The 24,553-nt window shown below is 45.7% G+C and overlaps 5 non-coding genes across 5 annotated transcripts; 4 read left to right on the forward strand and 1 right to left on the reverse strand.

Moving 5' to 3' along the window:
* Positions 1–5,826: 5,826 nt before the first annotated feature.
* Positions 5,827–5,898, reverse strand: trnaa-agc (transfer RNA alanine (anticodon AGC)). Its single transcript has one exon. It is a non-coding gene; the product is annotated as a tRNA-Ala (tRNA).
* Positions 5,899–10,655: 4,757 nt separating this feature from the next.
* Positions 10,656–10,846, forward strand: LOC147270512 (U2 spliceosomal RNA). Its single transcript, XR_015117390.1, has one exon. It is a non-coding gene; the product is annotated as a U2 spliceosomal RNA (small nuclear RNA).
* Positions 10,847–11,388: 542 nt separating this feature from the next.
* On the forward strand, positions 11,389–11,552 carry LOC147270513 (U1 spliceosomal RNA). Its single transcript, XR_015117061.1, has one exon. It is a non-coding gene; the product is annotated as a U1 spliceosomal RNA (small nuclear RNA).
* Positions 11,553–12,138: 586 nt separating this feature from the next.
* LOC147270514 (U2 spliceosomal RNA) lies at positions 12,139–12,329 on the forward strand. The gene has a single exon (XR_015117268.1). It is a non-coding gene; the product is annotated as a U2 spliceosomal RNA (small nuclear RNA).
* A 542-nt stretch (positions 12,330–12,871) lies between these two features.
* LOC147270515 (U1 spliceosomal RNA) lies at positions 12,872–13,035 on the forward strand. The gene has a single exon (XR_015116819.1). It is a non-coding gene; the product is annotated as a U1 spliceosomal RNA (small nuclear RNA).
* The last annotated feature ends 11,518 nt before the right edge of the window (positions 13,036–24,553 follow it).

Raw genomic sequence — 24,553 nt, forward strand, 5'->3', positions numbered from 1 at the left:
CCTTCTAACAAGAGTGCTGTCCCACTAATGTTCCTCACCAGAATCCTCCTGTCAGGGGGGAACCGTCCATGGGTGCTGATGCAGCGGACTGAAGGTTCAACGTAGTCCATGCTGAACTGGTCTTTAGGCCAGCAGAAAAAAAAGACAAAAAGGGGAGAATTTTAACAAAAGTATGCAAATGAGCTGAAGATCAAAATACAAAAAGTAAATCAAGGTTTTTTTCAAATGATTGCCAGCTATTTAGCTAAGAGAAGGACAAATGTCAATCAAGATGTCAGAATGGAACGATCCCACTGGCTTCTGGTCAAGGGAACCATGGAGATGCTAACTTCCTGTTGGACTATCAGGTTGTCTCATCCCTGACATGCTAACTTCCTGTTGGACTATCAGGGTGTCTCATCCCTGACATGCTAACTTCCTGTTGGACGATAAGCGTGTCTCATCCCCGACATGCTAACTTCCTGTTGGACGATAAGCGTGTCTCATCCCCGACATGCTAACTTCCTGTTGGACGATAAGCGTGTCTCATCCCCGACATGCTAACTTCCTGTTGGACGATAAGCGTGTCTCATCCCCGACATGCTAACTTCCTGTTGGACGATAAGCGTGTCTCATCCCCGACATGCTAACTTCCTGTTGGACGATAAGCGTGTCTCATCCCCGACATGCTAACTTCCTGTTGGACGATAAGCGTGTCTCATCCCCGACATGCTAACTTCCTGTTGGACGATAAGCGTGTCTCATCCCTGACATGCTAACTTCCTGTTGGACGATAAGCGTGTCTCATCCCTGACATGCTAACTTCCTGTTGGACGATAAAGCCTGATTTAAGCCTGATTTATGCTTCTGTGTCGAGTAGTATTCGTACCTCCGCCGTCGACGCAGACCGTACGCCGTAGCCTGAAACGCGCCTCCAAAAAATCCTGCTTACGCATCGCGTCGACGCGTGGTGACGTCAACGTCGAGGACTGTGATTGGTCCCGCTCAGAACGTTATGTCCGGTTCAGCCGCGGCACAGCAACACCACCATTTTCAAAGTTTCTGTGGTGAAGGCTCCAAGAAAAAATGGACCAAGCTGAAGAAAGGATGATCGAGGAGGTGCTCAAGTACGACCACCTCTACAACTCCTCTTCGCGGCACTACAAAGACTGACAAATGGCCAACAATTGTTGTCTGTGACCGGAAGAAAACCGAGGAATCCGACAAGAGCCCCGTAAACAATACAAAGACAAAGCCACACCCCCTAGCGGCTTGGCGGTGAAGAGCAGAGCAACGCGTTCCCTCGACGCAGAATAAACCAGGCTTTTCAGTCTCACCTGTTTTACGCCCCCGTGCCAGATAAGGACCCCATCGGGCTGTGCCACTCTGGAGGGAGCGGTCTCACAGTCAGTCAGCGGAACCATGCGGATCCGGGCCGGAGCTGTGGGAAGGAGCGCCAATTGTATCGGCTTGTTGTTTTCTGGACTGCAGCAGAACAGGAGCAGCCGGGACTGGAATGTAGACGTAGGTTATCTTGAAGTTGACTCAGTTATGGTGAACGATATTGTGGTTCAACACTTTAATGAGCTTTAAGGCAAACATATTTCATGAGGAAACAACGCCGGAATTGGACGGATTTCAGCGGCACACAACAACGTATCCGATACACCTCATTGGAAACCTGGTGGTCTAAGACTAAGAAACACCAGTCACCATGAAGAAAGGAACTTTTAGCTGAGTACTCATGTTCTTTTCTGCAGGTTGAATGTGGCATTTGTTGGACAGAAGCGTCTCATCTCAACAAAAGCACCTCTTCAGTGCTGAGGCATGATGGGGCCAGGCATGAGAATGAAGTCCCAGATCCACCAGGATGAACTCAGGTGTACAGCCACTCTCCAACTGACTCACAGTTGCTTCATTGATCATTAATTCCTATTCATTTCTTCTCTCCTTCATCTTTAACCATCCAGCTTCCAGGAAGCAGATGCTGGATGAGGCTCTGCTGAATTTGATCCTGAAGGACTGCCAGCCCCTCAGCACTGTTGAGAGGGAAGGGTTCAGGGAACTGGTTCAGGTCCTTGAGCCTCATATGTTTGCCAACCAGAAAGGTTTGTGTGGAAATGATCTAAAGCAGTCCTTGATATCTCCAGTTTATTTCATCTTTAATTTCAAGCATCATTTTCAAGATTTTAGCAACTCTCACTACATCACTGTAGCATCGTTTTGAGGTTTTTAGCAACTCTTACTACATCACTGGAGCATCATTTTGAGGTTCGTAGCAACTCTCACTTTATCACTGTAGCATAATTTTGAGATTTTTAGCAACTCTTACTACATTACTGTCAGCATCATTTTGAGATTACTATCAACTCTCACCACATCACTGTAGCATCATTTCTTAGGTTCATAGCAACTCTCACAACATCACTTTAGCATCATTTTGAGTTTAATAGCAACTCTCATTACATCACTGTAGCATCATTTCTTAGGTTAGTAGAAACTCTCACTACATCACTTTAGCATCATTTTGAGGTCTTTAGCAACTCTCACTACATCACTGTAGCATCATTTCTTAGGTTAGTAGAAACCCTCATTACATCACTGTAGCATCATTTTGAGGTTTGTAGCAACTCTCACCACATCACTGGAGCATCATTTTATCCTTGAGATTGGGGACCAATAATTTTATTGTCCATTTTGGGGACATGTACTGTACACACACACACACACACAGATTTATGAAAGTCTCTTTCAGGTGCCTGAAATTCCTTTGGGGACTAAAGTCTAGAAAAGTAATTTCAACATTTGTGTGTACTTTGTTTATTGATGATAAGATTTACACCGACCAAGTCAGCCATATTGGCACCACAATCCAATTGGCATGTCAGTAAACATCACCCAATAAACCCAGGTCTTCTGTCTAAATGTATGTCACTGAAACATACTGTATTGTATTGCCTCACACTTACAGCATACAAGGATGCATGGCGTGGGTGGAACTGCCTGAATCTCTTCTGCAATGGAAGTTTGGTCAACCGTGTGGAACATTCCTGCACGATCCCCTTTGAGTGGGAAAGTAGCATCAACACAGCACCACGTGGTCCACCAGCAGCTTGGATTTCTGCTCCTCGTCTTGTAGTTCCACTTGACTTCTCCAAGGAAAGAGACTGCAAATAGTCAAGAACTCTGGGAAATTTGGTGGCTGTGGCCTCCTCAAATTCCACATTGATGTGGACACCAGTTCAAAGTTTGAAGTGCAGTTATCAACTCTGCACTGAAGTTGTTTCGTTAAAGGATAAATGATTTCCATTGTCCAATGATTATTTTACATTCCAATCCTCTAAAGTGATGGACTGATACTGTCAATATGCAGAAATTCTCTATTGTTCAAAGTACAGATTCTGTGTTTATACATGGTTGTAGTTTTTATACTTGGAGAAACCAGAATCTAACAGGAAATCACTGTAGAAAGTTGGCTCAGTTTCATAAAGTAACAACTAAATAGCTTCAATTGACAGTGATTGACCTTAAACTTGGCTATTTTAATGCACTATGCTTGCTTTTCCACTGTCAAATGAACTTTTTAATGGGAAATTCCTGCTCATAGACTGGTTTGTTTCATACATGAACCAGTAAGAGCCCTGAACTTAGAGAAGAACCTGAAAGGTCCTTGTTCTTCATGTGTTTTTCCATGATGGGCCTGTTTTCCTGCAGTTGAATGCACATTTATCAACACTAAATGGACTGTAATTTAATGAGTCCGGCCTGTGAAACCTGCTGTGTATTTTTACAGTTTATTCCATGTAATTTTGTGGAACAGTTCATTACTGTAATTTGACGGTATTCGTCTGGAAACTCTGCTGCCAGACTTTTTAATGTTTTTTTTAATAGTTTTTTTTCTTGACAGTGTACACAGAGGTCTGGTGGTTGAGCCGGGGCATTTTTACAAGCTGCTACCCAAAATGAACGCATTTCTTCATTCAAAAGACAAAACGGCCCCAGAGCTGATTGACCCAGAATGGAAATGGCACCTCGCATTTTGTGTTTGTGCCCCACAACATTGTCTGGCAGACAGTTGACCTGTCAATCACACACAGAGTCCCGCCCCCACACAGCTGAGAAACGCAGCTCTGAGCAGCTGCCTCAGTCACACAGAAGATAGACGCGTTTCCTGGTTGGTGAGTGCAGACACAACTTCTCTGAGTGCAGGATTCACTTCTCTCATTGCTGTTTGTTCACTGTTGAGGTTTTATTCCTCCACCAACCTGCTTCTGTCTGGAAAGAAACAAATAACTGGAGTGCTGTACATCAACAGACGTGGAGTTTGGACACGGACGAATGAAGTTTGGCTTTTTGTTTCTTCCATCAGATCAGAGCTGATAGGAAAAACAATCAGGTGGTTTTATTAAACCAGCAGTGAGCTGGACTTCAGCCCAGGTCCACAGTCCCACTGTCAGTTCACTTCAACATGAACGAACAAAATCCAACCCTCACCTGGCCTGGAAATAAATAACAATTACATAACAACTCCTTTATTTCTCTCCTGTTCAGGTCCAGTTGGACTCCATCCATCGTCATCTTCCGCTTATTCCTTACTATTAAGGGTCGCGGGGGGGCTGGAGCCTATCCCAGCATCTACGGGCAAGAGGCGGGGTACACCCTGTTCAGGTCCCAGTTGGACTCACTCATCTCTATTTGGTAGGATTTCACTTCATGAGTTCAGAAGCATCTTCACATGAGACGCTGGTTCCTCACATTGATTGATAGTTGAATTCTGTGTTTGATGTCTGAATTCTGTGTTTGATGTCGGAATTCTGTCTTTGATCTCTGAATTCTGTCTTTGATCCCTGGGCTCTGAGCATTGATCTCCTGCTTCAGTCTTTGATCTTTGACTGATTCTAAACTCATCAAAGGATCACATCAGCATCTTGGTCCAGACTCCAGATGGTGGTTTTACCAAGTGCACCACAGTCCTTGTTGCTGTCTGCTGTTGGGTCACAGCAAAGTAAGGAAACAGCCTGACGGTCCTCAGGAGGAAATTCAACAGCCTCCAAAGATGGAGGTGAATCTAGACCCTCTCATGTTGGCCATCCTTGATGAACTTGGGCGGTACTCTGGTGCAGGGATGAGGTCATGGAGCTGATCTGGGAGCAGTCCTGATGTTAAATGCTGTGATGAAGGACAGTGTGGAGGCAAAATGGACAAAATGTGTTAACATAAAATAAAATTGTAAACCTGTTTGAAGTCTTATTTTGTGTCTGATGGCCATTTTTGAAATCACTCATGATTTTTTTGACTGAACGTCCTGGATCCTGTGGTGCCTGATGAGGAGACAACTTGAGTACAGAGTTGGAGAAGAGGGTTTTTGGAGGGGGGATGATTTTTGCAGTGCTACAAGTCAATAAAATGTCATCATGTTTCAAAATGTCCTCACTAAGATGGTTATTAATCCCTCATTCTCAGCTGCTACAGCCTTGAAAGAAACCCTTTGACTGGTGGATCTAACAAAGATCAGATGTTGTCTCCTCTAGAACATCAACAGCTTAACGTTGTGGGCAGGACTCCTACCTGAGCAGGGAGACCCCAATGGATTTCTAGTCCTGATAGGGAGAGGGAGCCTCCTGGGTCACGGAGTGGGGAACCTGATAGGGAGTGGGACGATCCGCCCATTGTGGGTGATTGACAGGGCAGGTTTGATCTATGTTTTCATTTTCAAAAGTAATTTTGAACATTTGTGGACAGTTCGCCCACCTTGAACATGTAGAAGATGTCTTCTGATAGTGAATCAACTGTTGTCACATTTAAGGATCACTTTAGCTGACAAGATGAAGGCTACACAGGACCAGCTGGAGATGCCGGGGATTGAACCCAGGGCCTCACACATGCTCAGCATGCGCTCTACCACTGAGCTACACCCCCTCTGGTAGAGTCACTGTTTAACTGGTGAATGAATTTCCAGTTGATTTTAGGAAACCTAGAAGTTCCTCAGGTGCCATCAATCTTAAGTCACTCCTTCACTTTGTGTGTGGTTCAAAGTCAGTGGTTTCATCAGAGCTCAACAACAGAACAAGCTGAAGTCTTCTGGAGAACGAGGGCACCGATCCCACCACCTCTCACATGCTAAGCTAGCGCTCTACCATTGAGCTCCTTCCTCTGCTCAGCAACATAACAGATAATGCAGGTTGACCTTCAGGCTGCTGGGAGGTCAACACCTGAAATATTTCCAGGATTCTGTCGTGTTGGTAGAAACAGTTTGAGGAAAGAAAACCCTCAAACATGATGATGTCATTATTGAAGGCTTTACTGCTCCTAACCTTTGCTTGTTCTTCTGTGGTTGTGAGAGGTTCTGAGTGATGAATGGAAACTGAAGGTTTAGGCATCAGTTCAAAGTAGCAGGAGCTTAAGGGGACATTTCAGATTTGTTGAAGTTGAGTCCGACTGCCTTCTTGTTCATGACGATGGTGATGTCAGAGTTCTTGCTCAGAACGATCCATGCTGTTCCTCCTATTAGTTCTGGAAAGTTGGAGCAAAACGTCATGCAGGGTCACAAGGTCACGTGTTTTGTGTTATCAGCAGATTTAATCTATAGAGTGAGTGACGTGTGGTGTGTTTGTCAGCTTAAAGACCAAAGTTGTTGACGTACAACTTCATTTTAATGAGTGAAACTGAAAATTAAGAGAAGAGTGACAACAAAAATGGAGTCAAGAAGTCGTCTTCAAAACACACACACACACACACACACACACACACACACACACACACACACACACACACACACACACACACACACTCACATAGTCATATACACTCTTCTCTTTATGTTGCCCCCTGCTGGACAATAGGTTTAAGGTTCATGTGGAAAAAAAGCAGACAATAAATACGACTGAACTATTATTGAAATGCCGGCGACTTCATTCGATCTGAAAGTTCATTGTTGACCAAACAGACACTGATACAACAGGCTTAAAGTCTACCTCCATCGGCTAAAGATGCCCCTGGATCATAAAGCACAGCTCGACTGCTGGCTAACATGCAGGCGTGGGCCCATCACTGAAATCAGCAGTCATGAAAAACTGTGCTAGGCCTCCAGACCCAAGCTTGAAGAGGTTTGAAAACTGGACCCAGGAGAATTTTAACTGAAAACCCCTGCTCTAGAGGATCTGAGGGATGCATGACTGCCCTCTGTTGACCCGTTTAATACAGGAATATCTGAGAAGTACTGAGGACGGCAAAGGGTGCTGATTGGCCAGCAGCCCCACACAGGTCAAAGGTCACCCCCACGGCGGACCAGTTTATTATAATAGTCACGACACCATCCGTTACAGTTGGGTTGGGTTCAGGCTCTTCAGCGCTTCTTATTTTTCCGTGAGCTCCTCCAGCTGCTGGTCCGTCTCTCCTCTTTTCTTTCTCTTCTGCTTACTTTTTTGTTTCTTTGTTCTTTAACTTTAAACAGAACTTCTCCTCTCCCCCTTTTCACGGTCACAATACTGTTGACCTCCCGTGAGCCTTGAATCTCCATCCTGACCAGCGGAGAGAAGCCCCCTTGTGCCTGAGAAGAGCATCGCGGATCCCAGTGGGAGCCACGGTCGTTGAGATGGAGGCTTGGTAGGCCGTCCCCCCACCAGGTCGTTGGAGAGGTTCCGTACATTGATGAGAACAATCCAGCTGAGAACGTGAGCAGGTCCTGTTGGTTGTCGTGCTGTCACAGTAACAAAGACCAGTGCTGCATCTGTTCAGGCCTCAACTCCTGTCTCACTGCCAGCTCCACCTGACTCCTCAGACTCTGCTCAACCTCCATTCAGTAGTTTTCTTTGTTTGGAGGTCACTGACCCTTCATCCTGAACACCTTCTCACCTGCTACCTTTGCCGTCCACTTGAGTCTCAGATAAATCTTATGATTCATGTCTGATCCTCCATGTGCCTTCATTGCTTTACTGGTATTATTCCTCTGTCTTACACGCTTCCTTGTTTGTATTCAATCCTCTTAAAATTCCAGGAAGTGTTTCAACTGGTTTTTATATTTGTATGTAAGTCTCTGACCCTCAAAGAACCCACTGATAAGCTGGAACCTGAGACTGAGCGTTTCTCATTGGACTCTAAATCACAACCAGCGGTGCCCTGAGTAACAACTGTGTTAGCATCCTAAAGCTACATCATCACCACCAGCTGATCAAGTCACTACTCTGTACACAAGTCACTGTAACCTAGCAAAGTTGAACCTAGAGGAAAAGTACAGTTGAAGCCAGATGCAAACAGATGTTGATGTTTACTCTGTAGTCCTGGCAGCAAGTGTCCTTGGAGACGTCACTCCAGACACTCGCAGAGTTGACAGAGATGGTTTGACACAACTCATGATGTTACTGCACTGCAACAGTAACGGACCATCGATGGCATCGCGGTGATGGAGGAGGACAAAGAATTCTGTCATCAAGTTTTGTTCATGTTTTGTAAATGTTCTTCTTGATCTCAGAATTTAGTCTTTGATGTCACAGTGCCAGAACGGACCAAAGCTGCCTGTGTCAGAGGAAGCAGAATGACATCAGCATCAGGACATTCAGAGCCTTCAGAAACGTGGTGATGGTTTCACCAAAGAGGGACCAGTTCAGTAAATGTGGTCAGGCTTCTGAGAGTCTGGGTTCAAGATGGAGTTCGGGGTTTTAGCGACTCAGAAAAACTGTTTGTGGCTCAGAAAGCAGAGGAGGGCTGATGAAGAGACCTCAGCCTGACTTCACAATGACTGTCATCAAGGAGGAGGAGGTAGTAGACATCACATGGGGGGGGGGGGGTAGAGCAGCAAGAAGAGAGAGAGGAGGAACAACTTGATTGAATAAAACAAAGACAAACAATCAAAGAGAGTCAGAGCAGAGGAGCGGCCCTGAGTCACAGTGAATGGTGGAGTTTGATGATCCATCATTCATCTCCTTTAAATGCTGTCAGGGAGGGAGAGCGGTCTGCTGGTGGTGGTGTTCATTCCTCAGTGGGAGCCTCTATGGTTGATGTTCTACTGCCCTCTGGTGGTGAGGCAGTGGGGATGCAGGTGATCTGCTGGTCTGGTTGAACGTGAGTGGACAGAAATCTTGTTGAGGTGACTGGGAGTTCCTGACTGTGGTGAGCTGCCTTGCTTCTCCTCAGGTCTTCATGGTGGCTTTCTGCTGGACTGTTGTTGAAGGGAACATGGCATCCTATCATTTTCAGCTCTGACATCTGGACAGTGGACAGATGTGACATCATCATGGTCTCACTGCCTGCTTTGTTCATGGATCAATGGAACGTTGTGTTGGAACCTTTATTGTAGAACTGCTATGAGCTGAGATCTCAGTGTTGTTGGAACAACGCAGCTCCACATGGGACTGATGTGATGAAGAGGTTTTTATTGAGCTGAAGCTGGAGAGCAACAATCAAAATGGAGCAGCAAACATAATGTCTGGTCTCTCTCTCTTCTCTTCCCCACCTCTCTGTCTCCTCTCCTCCCTAACCTCCATCTCTCTCCAGCCCTTTTTAGACAGAAAATGTGCCAAATTTGCCGTCTTGTCTGTGTGAAATTGAGGCGTAATATTCCTCTTTTTGAAAAGACACCCCTTGGTGGGCATCAACACTTGATGTGATGTGCAGCTCACACAACCTCAGTCATTGACAACGCAATGACTGAGGTTGGCAGAGCGGGGCAACAACAGACTCTTGAACTGAAACCCAAGATGGAAACCATCTTGGAGCAGTTGGCCGCTTTGCAAAGAGGAGAGTGATGTTGAAGACCAGAAATTTAACTTTACAATTTGGATTGGACTGAAAGAGAAGACAGATTGGAATGTGTGCTCCTCCGCCCAAACCCACAGCTTCCTTATCGGCTGCCCCATTGTTTATCCTCCAGGAGAACTCCTTCTGCCTTGGTGACGTAAATGGCGTGTACTATCCTCCCCTCCCCTTCCCCCGTGTGTTCCTGACCCCTGCCTCTTCCCTCTCCACCTCCCTTGGGGTGGCAGCGCCGACCTTGTAGTCTGGCTGCAGGCCTCACTCTCACTTGCCTCCATTGGGACAACGGACTGTTCAAGTTCAGCGTACATACACAACAAATGTATATGTGCTGTCGTTAATTCTGAAGTGTACCATTATTACGATTAAACTGTGCATTCAGGGAACATTAAAGTGGTTTCAATCGTATTCATCAGGTTGATTTCAGTTTGTAGACGTTAATGATAAATCTTCTATACAACCCAAAGTTAAACACGGTGTTCCTCAAGGTTCAGTGCTGGGGCCAATACTCTTCACTTTATGTATGCTTCCTTTAGGTCATATTATTGGGAAACAGTCCATAAATTTCCATTGTTACACAGATGATACTCAATTATATTTATCAAAAAAGCTGGATGAAGGCCAGCAGTTGTCTAAAACTCCATGTATGAGTTCCATCTAGGCTGGACTTTTGTAATTCTTTATTATCAGGCTGCACCAACAAGTGATTAAAGACTTGACAGCTGCACATGTATTGACAGGAACCAGGAAGAGAAACCATCGTAACAATAACATACACTCATGTAAGATAGTCTGAAGAGTTTAGTGTAGTGTTTATGGCACTGCATTTTGTGTCGCCACCCAAAATGTTGCAGTTCCTGCCCACAGCCGCGGCCGGGATTGGCTGTACCGGGGGTGCTGGCTCTCACGTCGGGTGGCTGACAGGCATCGCTTCTCGGCCTTTTGGCTGAGATCAAGTGTAGTATCTGTTCTTATCAGTTTAATATCTGGTACGTTCCCCATCCGGGAACCATATATTAAATTGCTTTTTGGAACAGGGAGATGGAACGGGAGCTTGCTCCGTCCTTTCCACGCATCAACCTGGTATTGCAGTGTTTCCAGGAGTGGTGCAATGCCCCGCATTTCTCGTCGGAAATAAAACAAGCCTCCGCCAGACACTCGCTCACCTGCTCCACCCAAAGCCGGACCAGGGTTCTCCTCCTGCACTGCAGCTTTTCCTCAGCCTGCAGCCGCAATGGCCTTCCAGGAACAGTGCGGGCCCCTCCCCTTTTGTCAGGAGCAAATCCCGTGCTCTTCAGGCCAACTCTCGAGTGCTGCACATGAGGCCGGGGCTGGATTTCCGCCCGCGCTGCCGCTGGGCGTCAAGTTGTGGCTCCGTTTGCACTCCAGATAAGGATGGAGGTCCGCTGACGGCACTGCTCTCGGAGCCTTTCCCAAAAGGCTTTGGAATGCACTCTGAAAGACCTGAACCTTCAATGTGCCTGAGCTTCCCGGGCTTGGGATATCCGACATCCGGCATCGTTGTGAGAAACAAAGGGGGCTGCGCACGCGGCAGATTGGCACAAGGTAGGAAAGATCAGGCGCTGTGTCGGCCTCCCTGCCTGTCAGTCAGAAGGCTGTGTCCCTGGAGCTCATGTCTGTTCCTAAGCTCAGCGAGTCATACTTACCTGGCAGGGGAGATACCATGATCAGCAAGGTGGTTCTCCCCGGGTGAGGCTCAGCCATTGCACTGGGGCTGTGCTGACCCTGGTGAATTCCCCAAATGTGGGAATCTCAACTGCATAATTTCTGACAGTGGGGGACTGCGTCCGCGCTCTCCCCTGTGATCGTGTGAAAAAAGGAAAGAAAGAAAGAAAGGCCGACCACGGCGGCAACAACAACAACGGTGACCGCCTGTCCCGGCCAGTTGGCGGTCTCCTCTTGTGCTGGCCAGCCTGAGGAGACCGCGGAGGACGTAGCCTCGATGAGCTCCCAGTATCTCTCACACCTTCCAGCCCTAAATGAAGAGGGCAGGGTTTCTGCCACATTTAGTTGAGGGTCATGGTATCTGACAAGCCCTGGGCTCAGGACAATACATCCACGGCTCGTCTTCGCAGTAAGTGGAATGATACCAGAGAATTCATGCGTGGGAGGAGATCAACTTGGAAAACCCAGACTCCAGGATGAGTCGCTGGCTTGTGGCTTTGAACACCGCTTTGTTTTACTTTGAGTCGCCCCACTAGCATAGCAGGGTGAAGGCACCGATTGCCTTTGCTTTGGATAGCAGTGGGGACAACCAGTGTGCCAGATGTAGTGTTTATGGCACTGCATTTTGTGTCGCCACCCAAAATGTTGCAGTTCCTGCCCACAGCCGCGGCCGGGATTGGCTGTACCGGGGGTGCTGGCTCTCACGTCGGGTGGCTGACAGGCATCGCTTCTCGGCCTTTTGGCTCAGATCAAGTGTAGTATCTGTTCTTATCAGTTTAATATCTGGTACGTTCCCTATCCGGGAACCATATATTAAATTGCTTTTTGGAACAGGGAGATGGAACGGGAGCTTGCTCCGTCCTTTCCACGCATCAACCTGGTATTGCAGTGTTTCCAGGAGTGGTGCAATGCCCCGCATTTCTCGTCGGAAATAAAACAAGCCTCCGCCAGACACTCGCTCACCTGCTCCACCCAAAGCCGGACCAGGGTTCTCCTCCTGCACTGCAGCTTTTCCTCAGCCTGCAGCCGCAATGGCCTTCCAGGAACAGTGCGGGCCCCTCCCCTTTTGTCAGGAGCAAATCCCGTGCTCTTCAGGCCAACTCTCGAGTGCTGCACATGAGGCCGGGGCTGGATTTCCGCCCGCGCTGCCGCTGGGCGTCAAGTTGTGGCTCCGTTTGCACTCCAGATAAGGATGGAGGTCCGCTGACGGCACTGCTCTCGGAGCCTTTCCCAAAAGGCTTTGGAATGCACTCTGAAAGACCTGAACCTTCAATGTGCCTGAGCTTCCCGGGCTTGGGATATCCGACATCCGGCATCGTTGTGAGAAACAAAGGGGGCTGCGCACGCGGCAGATTGGCACAAGGTAGGAAAGATCAGGCGCTGTGTCGGCCTCCCTGCCTGTCAGTCAGAAGGCTGTGTCCCTGGAGCTCATGTCTGTTCCTAAGCTCAGCGAGTCATACTTACCTGGCAGGGGAGATACCATGATCAGCAAGGTGGTTCTCCCCGGGTGAGGCTCAGCCATTGCACTGGGGCTGTGCTGACCCTGGTGAATTCCCCAAATGTGGGAATCTCAACTGCATAATTTCTGACAGTGGGGGACTGCGTCCGCGCTCTTCCCTGTGATCGTGTGAAAAAAGGAAAGAAAGAAAGAAAGAAAGGCCGACCACGGCGGTGGCAACAACAACGGTGACCGCCTGTCCCGGCCAGTTGGCGGTCTCCTCTTGTGCTGGCCAGCCTGAGGAGACCGTGGAGGACGTAGCCTCGATGAGCTCCCAGTATCTCTCACACCTTCCAGCCCTAAATGAAGAGGGCAGGGTTTCTGCCACATTTAGTTGAGGGTCATGGTATCTGACAAGCCCTGGGCTCAGGACAATACATCCACGGCTCGTCTTCGCAGTGAGTGGAATGATACCAGAGAATTCATGCGTGGGAGGAGATCAACTTGGAAAACCCCGACTCTCAATTCTGACGACATCACTGTCGCATCATTTTGAGATCATTAGCAATTCTTCTTACATCACTGTCGCATTATTTTTAGTTTCATAGCAACTCTTACTACATTACTGTGTCATTATTTTAAGGTTTTTAGCAACTCTTCATAAATTACTGTCAGCATCACTTTGAGTTTATTAGCAACTATCACTACATTACTGTCAGCATCATTCTTGAATTCATTAGCAATTCTTACTACATCACTGTCACATCATGTTGATATCATTAGCAATTCTTACGACATCACCGTAGTATTATTTTGAGGTTAGTAGCAACTCTTACTACATGACTGTCAGCTTCACTTTGAGGTTGTTCAAAACACTTACTACGTTACTGTAAGCATAACTGAGTTTATTAGCAACCATCACGACATGACTGTCAGCATCACTTTGAGTTCATTAACAATTCTTCCGACATCACTGTAGCATTATTTTGAGGTTATTAGCAACTCTTACTACATTACTCTCAGCATCATTTTTAGGTTACTCGCAACTCTAACCAGGTGACTGTCAGCATCACTTTGAGGTTATTCGAAACTTTCACTACATCACTGTCGCATCATTTTGAGATCATTAGCAATTCTTCTGACATCACTGTCGCATTATTTTGAGGTTCGTAGCAACTCTTACTACATGACTGTCAGCATCACTTTGAGGTTATTCGAAACTTTCACTACATTACAGTTAGCATCATTTTGAGTTCCTTAGCAGTTCTTCCGACATCACTGTCGCATTATTTTGAGGTTCGTAGCAACTCTTACTACATGACTGTCAGCATCACTTTGAGGTTGTTCGAAACTCTTTCTACATTACTGTAAGCATCACTGAGTTTATTAGCAACTATCGCTACATTACTGTTGGCATTATTTTGAGTTCATTAGCAATTCTTACTACATGACCGTCACATCATTTTGATATCATTAGCAATTCTTACAACATCACTGTAGCATCATTTTGAGATCATTTGCAGCTCTTACTAGATTTCCGTCAGCATCATTTTGAGTTTATTAGCAATTCTTCCGACATCGCTGTCGCATTATTTTGAGTTTTGTAGCAATTCTTATTATATGACTGTCAGCATCACTTTGAGGTAGTTCGAAACACTTACTACATTACTGTTAGCATCATTTTGCGTTTATTAGCAATTCTTATGACAACAGTGTAGCATCATTTTAATGTTAGTTTCAACTCTTCCTACATTACCGTCAGCATCATTTTTAGTTTTTTAGCATCTCTTACTACATCACTGTAGCATCATTTTGAGTTCATTAGCAACTCTTCCGACATCACTGTCGCATTATTTTGAGTTTAGTAGCAACTCTTACTACATGACTGTCAGCATCATTTTGAGGGAGTTTGAAACTCTTACTACATTATTGTAAGTGTCACTGAGTTTATTAGCAACTATCACTACGTTACTGTTAGCATCATTTTGAGTTCATTAGAAATTCTTCTGAAATCACTGTCGCATTATTTTGAGGTAATTAGCAACTCTTAATACATTACTGTCCGCCTCACTTTGAGGTTATTCGAAACTTTCACTACATTACTGTTAGCATCATTTTGAATTTATTAGCAGCTCTTACTAGATTACCGTCGCATCATTTTGAGATCATGAGCAATTCTTCCGACATCACAGTCGCATTATTTTGTGGTTTTTAGCAACTCTTACTACATGACTGTAAGCATCACTGAGTTTATTAGCAACTATCACTACATTACTGTTTGCATCGTTTTGAGTTTATTAGCAATTCTTACGACATCACTGTCGCATCATTTTGAGATCATTAGCAATTCTTCTGAAATCACTGTCGCATTACTTTGAGGTTCGAAGCAACTCTTACTACATTACTGTCAGCATCACTTTGAGGTTAATCGAAACTCTAACCACATGACTGTCAGCATCACTTAGTTTATTAGCAACTATCACTACATTACTGTTAGCATCATTTTGAGTTCATTAGCAATGTGGGGCTTTGATTGGGAATTGTAAGAAAAATCACTGAATGAACAACACAAACACAGACTGTGTCTGAAATTCCACACCTGCACCCGAAACCAGTGTGGAATCAATTGTATCCACTGTCAATCCTGATTCTGGAGAAATTTCTTTGTGTGTTTTGATGGACGCGAGCCAAGCAGAAATTTCCCACAATGCAATAGAGCGGCGTTTGGTCAGTGTTGAGCAGGCGTCAGTCTGACAATGATGTCATATTATTGTGTCATCACTTGACCAGACCCAAAAGTAGGCTCAGGTATCAGTTTCTTCTCAATGCTAATGTCTGCTAGCTTAGTCTGCTACTTTGATGGCTCTGCCTGCTCAAAGGTCCAGACCCCTGGATGTGGTGGTTCCTACCTGAACGTAGATTCTGTCAGCTCATGTTGTTAAATCAACTCACCAGGAACACCAGTAGATTTCAATGGACTGACAATGAGTCTCATTGAATGGGTGTCTCGTCCAATGAGAAACAATCAGTCTCAGGTTGAAGCTCATCAATGAGGTCTTGTGGATCAGTGGCTTGCATGAATGAATGAGTTGGAAGACTTCTTGGAAATTAAAGAGGATTTAATACAATTAAGAAAACACTTAAGACAGAGTGATAATTCCAGCAGAGTAATTAAGGCCCATATTGAGTAGCAGGTATGAATTAGCCTGGATTTATCTGAGCTTCAAGTAGACGGCTAAGAGGCAGGTGGAAAGGTGTGTAGGATGAACGATGGTGACCTCCAACCAAATGAAGAGGACTGAGTGGAGGCTGACCAGCTCTACGGAGTCAGGCGGAGTTTGACAGCGAGACAGGAGTCCAGGCCTGAATCGGTGAAAACCAACGTAACCGGCTTACGTTCTCAGCTGGATTCTCCCATCGATGTACGACGCCTCTCCAACGAACTGGTGGGAGGACGGCCTCCAAAGCCTCCACCTCGTCGACCGTGGCTCCCGCTGAGATTCGCTCGATGAAGAAGGGAAGCGCGTTGATTGGCTACCCTCTGGTCTCAGGCTGCTGGCTGCCTGGACTAAGCTGCTCTTCTCCAACACAAAGGTGGCTTCTCTCTCTTCAAGGCTCACAGGAGGTCAAGAGTGTAGCGACCGTGAGCCGAGATCGATGATGAATTACAAAAATAGAAAATCAAAAAATAAATTAGAGGAATAGAAAAGAAAAGGGGGGGGGGGCGGACCAGCTGCTCTACGAGCTCACACACAAAGGGCAGAAACAAGAAGCACTGAAGAGAGCGCCAGCAGTGGATGGTGCCACCACTGTTACAGTAAACTGGTCCGCCTCAGAGCAGTGACCTTTGACCTGTGAGGGGTTGTTGGCCAATCAGCACACTTTGCTGTCTTCAGTCCTTCTCAGATATCAACAATTGAAGCTGGTTGAACAGACAGCAATCATCATCACTCAGAGACATCACCTGGAGAGGAAGACTGCTCCGAGTTCTGACAATGACAGTGAAGAGGCAAGGAGAGCTGGACAACCACAGACAGTGAAACATTCGGAACATCATGTTGATACACGTGTGTGTGTGTGTGTGTGTGTGTGTGTGTGTGTGTGTGTGTGTGTGTGTGTGTGTGTGTCAGAATCGGAATCAGAATCTTTTATTTTCGTTGTAGGGGGGGGGGGGTACAGTGACAATAGTTAGAGCGCTCTTCCAGAGCCACCGTGCACCACAGAATGCAGATACAAAGAAAAGATAGAAAAGATAAAAGCAAGATAAAAGACACTGTTAGAACAGAAAGATCCATCAACCCACCAACCAGAGGTGTGTCTGGTACAGATGTGGAATTATTGGCTCACACAATGTTGAGGACACTGGAAGAAGACAAACAAAAAAGGCTGGTGTGATCCAGACCTTCATCAAAAATGGTCCTGGAGAACTGTTCAATGTGTCAGGACTTCTGTCCATTGTCTTCTGCTTATCCTGTTCAGGGTCATGAGGGGGTGGAGCCTATCCCAGCAGCTTTTGGGCGACAGGCCGTGTTCACCCTGGACAGGTCACCAGTCCATCACAGGGCCAACACATCCACAGACAAACATTCCAAGCCAGACTCAGGAGGATCTCTCCACCCTACAGACTGTAAAGGAACCATCAAAGATGGCAGTTGGAGTTCTGTGGATCTGTGCTGGATTCCTCGTCCTCACGGACCAGAAGTCTGTCTGAAATACTGCTCTGATTGATGATCTTTTCATGAATCTGGAAAAGCTTCTAAAATGAAAGGAAAACAATCCTATCTTCTTCATGTCTCAAGCCAAATCAAACCAAGAGTTCTTTTATCATATTTTTTTAACCGGACGTCTGCTTTGACTGGTTGGTTGTTGAAAGAGAGCAGGACAGGACAGACAGCAGAAGACAAATATAGAGAAGGAAAGACAAAAGACAGAGAGAAAGGAGGGAGAGAATGACAAAAAGATGAGCAGAGAGAAAGACAGAGGGACAGGGGGATGGAAGACAGACACACAACCAACAACAGCAGCAGCAATAATAGAAAACTAGCTGCCAATGATAACGTCTCCTGGTCGCTGAAGCAATCAACTTCATAATAGGAGGATTGAAGAGCCAGGAAATAAAATATTAGCACAATACTGATGTGAATGTTCGTGCAATACTGAGAACACTGATATGTAGACGACTAGTAGGGGCGGCACGGTGGTGCAAGAAGACAAACAAAAAAGGCTGGTGTGATCCAGACCTTCATCAAAAATGGTCCTGGAGAACTGTTCAATGTGTCAGGACTTCAGAAGCTCCAATCCTCTCTAAGGTCCAGTGAGAGTGGAAGAGATTATAAATGAGAGAAGCAGGGCCCTCACTCAGAACTGAACCAGCTCAGTTGGGAGAGCCTTAGACTGAAGATCTAAAGGTCCCTGGTCCGATCCCAGGTTTCAGCAGAGGAGCAGCATTGACTTTACTTTCCAGTGGAGGAACTGCAGACATGAAGGAAACGAACATCTTGTCCTGTGCATTCTTGTGACATTCAGGACATTTTTGGAGCCTCTTGTTGGATTTTGCCACAGAGAATCAGAGCCAATCAAAAGCATGGAGGACTTTAACATGGAGGACTGAACAAGTCAAGAAAGCATCAGTTTGACCTTCACAGGTGTTTCTGTTCCTGTCTCAATGCTGTAGAAAGAGCCTGAGGAGCTCAGAGGGTAGAGCATCAGACTTTTAATGTGAGGGTCCAGGGTTCAAGTCCCTGTTCAGGTGCTGTGGAGGTTCCAGTGTTTGACAACATGGTACTGGATGAAGTTTAGTGTTGAACAAACTGTCAACATTAAAAGTAGAAGTGTTCTTGTCTCGCCACTGTGAGACAGTCGCTAGAAAACTGACCAACAATAATTTCATGTGGCATGCAATTAACAAAAGACCTACATTGATGGTCGAGGGGGGCTGGAGCCTATCCCAGCATCTACAGGCCAGAGGCGGGGTTCACCCTGGACAGGTCACCAGTCCATCACAGGGTCAGCATACAGAGACGAACAACCATTCACACTCACATTCATACCTACGGTCAATTTAGAGTGTCCAATCAGCCTCGTCCCCAATTACACGTCTTTGGACGGTGGGAAGGAACCGGAGTACCCGGAGAGAACCCACGCATTCATGGGGAGAACATGCAGGCTCTACACAGAAAGATTCCCCACCCGAGCCTGGACTCAAACCCAGAACCTTCTTGCTGTGAGGCCACAGTGCTCACCACTGCACCACCATGCAGCCATGCTCTCTTCTACTTTCCTCAATTGTGTTTCTTTCATGTCCTCCTGAGATCAAAGACAGAATTCTAGCTACTGTCAAAGCCCTGATGACATCGTCAGGAATTCTGACTTTGATCTGGAGACTCTTGCTTTAATCTGAATTTGACCTGACTAATGTTTTAGTTTAGGTTGCATGATACCGACCACCTCATTTCTCCTGATGGACTGGTGACCTGTCCAGGGTGAACCCTGCCTCTTGAACAATGTCACCTGGGATCGCCCCCCCCCCCCCCCCCCATGACCCCATACCCCCTTCCCTCATGTGACTCTTTCATGCGGGCCACTCAAAACAAAAACATGGCCGCCGCTCCTGTCATTTTTGGAGGAAAGTGCCTTCTTCCAAGATAGTTTTGATTTAATAAAGCATTCTGATGACATTTCTAGAGAGAAATATGCATTTTGTTTTCATAATCTTTGCTCAGTTCTTGTGTTTAATCTTTGGTTTGTTCGTTATTACGATGAATCTTTCACCTCTCGGAAGAGAGTCGTTACAGTGTCACGTTTCTGCTGTTGCTATGTTGGTTGCTAAGGACGCCATTACGGACGAGTGTCATTTCAAGATAGGTTTGATTTTTAAAAAGCATTTTAAGGACATTTCTGGCGAGAAATATAAATTTTATTTCCATAATATTCGCTGTTCAATAAAGAATAATATGAAATGGAATTTAGTGCCCCAGGAATTACAAACATCTGCTTCCGTGGAAGTCGGCCCCGTTCTTCTGTGAGAAAATCCGGTAGTTGTCGCTCACTTCGAGGAAAAAAAACAAATATTTTTAATACTTTATCTTTTGATTAATAAGACAATCTACAAATTCATTTAATTTCTGGATGTTTATTCTACCTACGAAGTCCATTTGTCACCATTATAGATCGACCAATCAGCATTAAGAATATAAACAATGACTCAAACTAATGGCGGTCTGCTGACGTCACATCCGTCACAGAGGCTAACTCCTGCACTCAGAGGTGGCCTTTTAGTTCCATCACTTCACGCTATATTTACAGATTTATGATTGAGGGGAACAAACCACTCTGATGTCTGGGTTCATCAAGGATATCATTAAAGAAGTCCTAACTATCTGACCAGTTAAATTGATCCTAACTGTTCTTCAGATGTTGTGCTGGTAATGTCATGTAGTTTCTTTTCCAATGTAACTTTGTCGTTCTGATGTGTGTATTTTTACTGCTCCAACAAAGCTGTTCCTCTTCTGGGGAAATCAATCATTCAGGCAATCAATAACTGAGTGTCTCTGATGCTGTACTGTAGTATTGCAGTACAACAACACTCTGATCCTTCCTTTTCAAATGTTTTTATTGTGTTTCTCTTATCAGGTGTTCAAAATGATGACAATAAAAATCAATAATTGATATTCAGCTTTGTTTCAACAATAATAACTGATCAGAAATGAGGCCTGATGGCTGCAATAGCAGCTTTGTGCTGTTCAGTGACTCCTGCTATAAAAAGGAGTCAAGGCGGTCTTAAAGATGTGAAAATGTTCCAAAGATCCTTCTTCATGTTGGTCCTGAACAAGATTGGTGACAGGCCTTTTTTCAAAGGAGCTCCAAAAGGCTCACTTAACCCTTTGAGGCCTGGCTGAGACACGAGGCCTGTTGACCTTTGACCCTGTTGCTCTTTTGCTCTCATTTGGCCTCTACAGTGGATACAGACCTGAAACTTTATGAAATCCTAATCTGGTGGAATAATTCTAGAACCCCCTCCCAAACAGGAAGTGGCTTCAGGAAGGAGGTGGGGCTTCAAAATTTTAAATATTGGTTTCTGGCAGAGGTGTGAACTCCTCCCAGAAAGCTCATCTCATTTGGAGCAACTTTGACCAGTTATGATGCTTAATTTAAAGACTTTACTGGACTTTGCCACACCCTTTACGGACAGCAGAAAGGACTTAGGGGGGTCAAACCACCACAGATGTGATCCTTATGGAGGACAGAACAACACACTCAAATTTCAACTTCCTAGGTTCAAAGAGAAAAAACTATCCCCTTGTGAAACTGGGAAAAATCAGGGTCTGGGACTTCTGCACTCCGAGAGCCTTTTGGAGCAGAATTGAGGATCAAATCTGGGTTCTGGTGTTTGTACTTGGGCTACATCCACCAAACTTTACACACATAGTGTGATGCCCCAGAGTAGCATGTGCTGGGAATTTCAGCCATCTGGGTGCTAAGGGGCCCAAGCACGGTCCCGGGGCATCCACTAACCCTAAGGGGCTCCTCAAAGTCTGGCCCCTCTTCCCTGGTTTCATTTGAGCTGAAGCCACCAAAAGTCACACCAATGGTTGATGTCAGTGAGAGGACTGATTCTGACATTTTCAGCCATCCAGAAGTTACAGAGCTGAAACACAAGACCCCAAAGCCCCTTCCATGTTTGTTGCCAGAGATATCGTAGTCATGACTGTGCACCTCCTTTATGAAGAAAAACAAAACAACTACTGCTTTGGGGCTTGTGTTCAGCGTTATTATATTATTAGTATGATATTATATTATGTGTGTAAAGTTTGGTGGATGTAGCCGGATGGGCCGGTGTGAGCAGGCATTTCAAAATATATATTTCTGGTAAAAACGCAGAAACAGCGGTTAGTTTGTTTTTGTGTTAAAATGAGAAACAGACCCATCCAGTTGTAGTGCCACCACTCAGCGGCCACCTTGCAGTCAGAAGCCATGAAGAATGTTGCCCAGTAAGAGGAAGGAGAAAGGAGGAGCCGAAAAAGAGACACTCACGAGAAGAAAAGCAGACGAATTTCCAAAACTCGACGTGTTCTTCCAGGGCTGGACTGGGAAGAAGAGACGTCAGGTGTTGGAACATGTAGTGGAAGAAGAAGGTCTCTGTGAGTAGTGAAAGAGTATCACTCTTTTAACATGGTTACTGTCTTCCATGTAGAATACTGCACTTTATTTTAATTTTTGAAACTTCAAAATGTGCGCATACATCCTCTGGTATGGCGTGTGCTTACACATATCGTGTAAATAACCATGGAGGGCTGCCAGGGATGAGAAATGCCAGGGCCATTTTTTGGTCCCAGTCCAGCCCTGCTTCTTAACCTGCTCACGGTGTCCTGTCAGCTGTCTTCCCTCAAGGAGGTGGCCAGTCTTGCTCTGGAGCAGTTTCAAAAATAGGCCTCAGCACACTGCCTCTGTGCCATGCCTCTCTCATGCTCCTCTACTCTTTGGTGCACATGCCTCCAGTCTGTCAGGCCTCTAATGAAGACACTTGGATCACTGGGCTTGCTAAAAGCAGGGCAAACAAAACAAAACAAAGCATGACGTTGACCACAATAAGTCAGCCATTTCCACGTCGTGCCGTCCGTTCTAACGAAGAGCCTCTGGACAACAGGGTTTATGGAATCTTGTTGAGGATGAAACTTTAAAAAATCAGTCCTCTGTGTGGAAGAAGGGCGACTAAAATAGTCTCCAACTGTCTGATCTGACTCCTCCACTTCAATTGCAACAGCATGGCTTGACTAAGAGAAAGAGAGAGAGCTGAGAGATTTCATTGGACGAGCCCAATGTCCTTCAAGAAAATCAACCAATGGGCCGCGTTTCGCGTCTCCGATACCGTTACGGTCGATTAAAAACTATACACTTTTGAAAAAAAAATTATGACAGTTATGGGCCGGCCCAAAGATGTGCATCGGCCAGATGGCCAGTCCAGCCCTGGGTTCACCCTTGATGGGTCACCAGTCCATCCCAGGACCAACACACAAAGACAGACAACCATTCACACTCACAGTCATTTAGAGTGTTCAGGTAACCACTACCCTCTTGATGTCTTTGGACTTTGGGAGGAAGCTGGAGTACCAGAGAGAACCCACACAGAGACAGGGAGAACCTGCAGGAGGGGTGGAGATCGATGAGTCCTGGAGACGTTCAATAATGTCCACAACTTTGGCACCAGGAAGACAGCAGGTGATGGCTCCTGGGAGTTCAACAGACCTGATGATTGAACCACCAATCACAAGGATTTCAGCCTCCATTGTAAACAGAGAGTTTAGATGAGAGAGAACCTGCTGTCAGCCTCACCAGTCAGGGCAGTGGCAGAGGCAGCAGAGTTGAATGAAGCAGGACCACCTGGCAGGTCTCAGCTGGAGGTGATGACATCACTGGCCTCAGTCCTCACCAGTGCTCTGCCTAGCAACAGGGACGATGGAGAGAAACCAGTAGAAGCGCTCTGAGAGTTGGAGACAGCAGGAGAGAGACCACGACAGTGTCACCCATGGGAAACTGTTGGATCCACTCAGGACCGGCTGGACAGACACAGATCAAAGACAGAATTGATGATGTCATCAGGAGGCTTTGATGGTGTCTTTATTTGTACCTAGAATTCTGTCTTTGATCTCAGGAGGACATGAAAGAAACCCAATAGAGGAAAGTAGAGGAGAACATTCAGCTTAATTAGAAACACTTGAACTGTTGAACAGTAGAATTTGTTTGAAACAGTTTACAACACTGAGTGACAGGATTGAAGAGGGAAGAGTTTTGTGTTTTCAGTTTAATTCTAACTTTAAACTGGGCATGAACATTTTTAGACGTTCATATTCTAACATACAGAGGAAGTCATGACATTCCCTTTTTTTAACCTGTCCTGTTCAGGAAATGGAAATTTAGCTGCTATGTTGAATCAGAAAAACCTTTTGAAGTCTACTTTTGCTTCAGTCAGAAAGTAGACTGTTGTTTACTCTCACAATGGTTGGTGATTGTGGAGGAAGACAAAATCCTTATGAACCTCTTTTTAACAGACACACATTTCTAAAGACACTGGTTCATTTTATTTTTCTTCTTTTAGCAGAGGATGGTTTGATCCATCGACCTCTGGGTTATGGGCCCAGCACGCTTCCTCTGCACCACTCTGCTCTACCATTGATGGTGCCAGGAGGCCTAAAAACACAAAACACCAATTCAATCCAGGACCTTGGAGCCTGAACTGAAACTCCATCACACGGTGGCTCTGCTGGGGCTCCCACAGGTGAGTGAGGCTGAGCTCCAGTCTGCTCTGAGGAGTCAGCAGACATCTGCACCACTCAGAGGTTTGGTTGGTGTCTTTGACAAAATCCCAATAAACTAAAATCCTGTTGAATCAGGAAGTTCTAGTTGAACTCTCACCCACGTCACATGACCAAGAAAACCTCCTCTTTCATTCAGACCAGAACAGACAAACATAGAAACATTGTTTCAGCTTCTGATCAAACAATAACATGTTCTTGTTTGTTTGCCATGTTCTATTAATCAGACTGATGATCTCTGGATGTTCTAGGAGGTAAGTCTGTTTCTGATGAAGCCTGTTTGTTCTGGGGGGGTTAAGATGGTGGGGCTGTTTCAGTTCTAGTGCTGAAGGCTTTCACCATGACAGTCAGACTCTCCTCTGTCCTTCATGGTCCCTCAAATGTGCAG

The sequence above is a fragment of the Aulostomus chinensis genome, chromosome 1 (assembly GCF_037954235.1).
Source record: "Aulostomus chinensis isolate RoL2024-O1b breed Wild chromosome 1, RoL_Achi_v1.0, whole genome shotgun sequence".
In the NCBI taxonomy this organism is placed as follows: domain Eukaryota; kingdom Metazoa; phylum Chordata; class Actinopteri; order Syngnathiformes; family Aulostomidae; genus Aulostomus; species Aulostomus chinensis.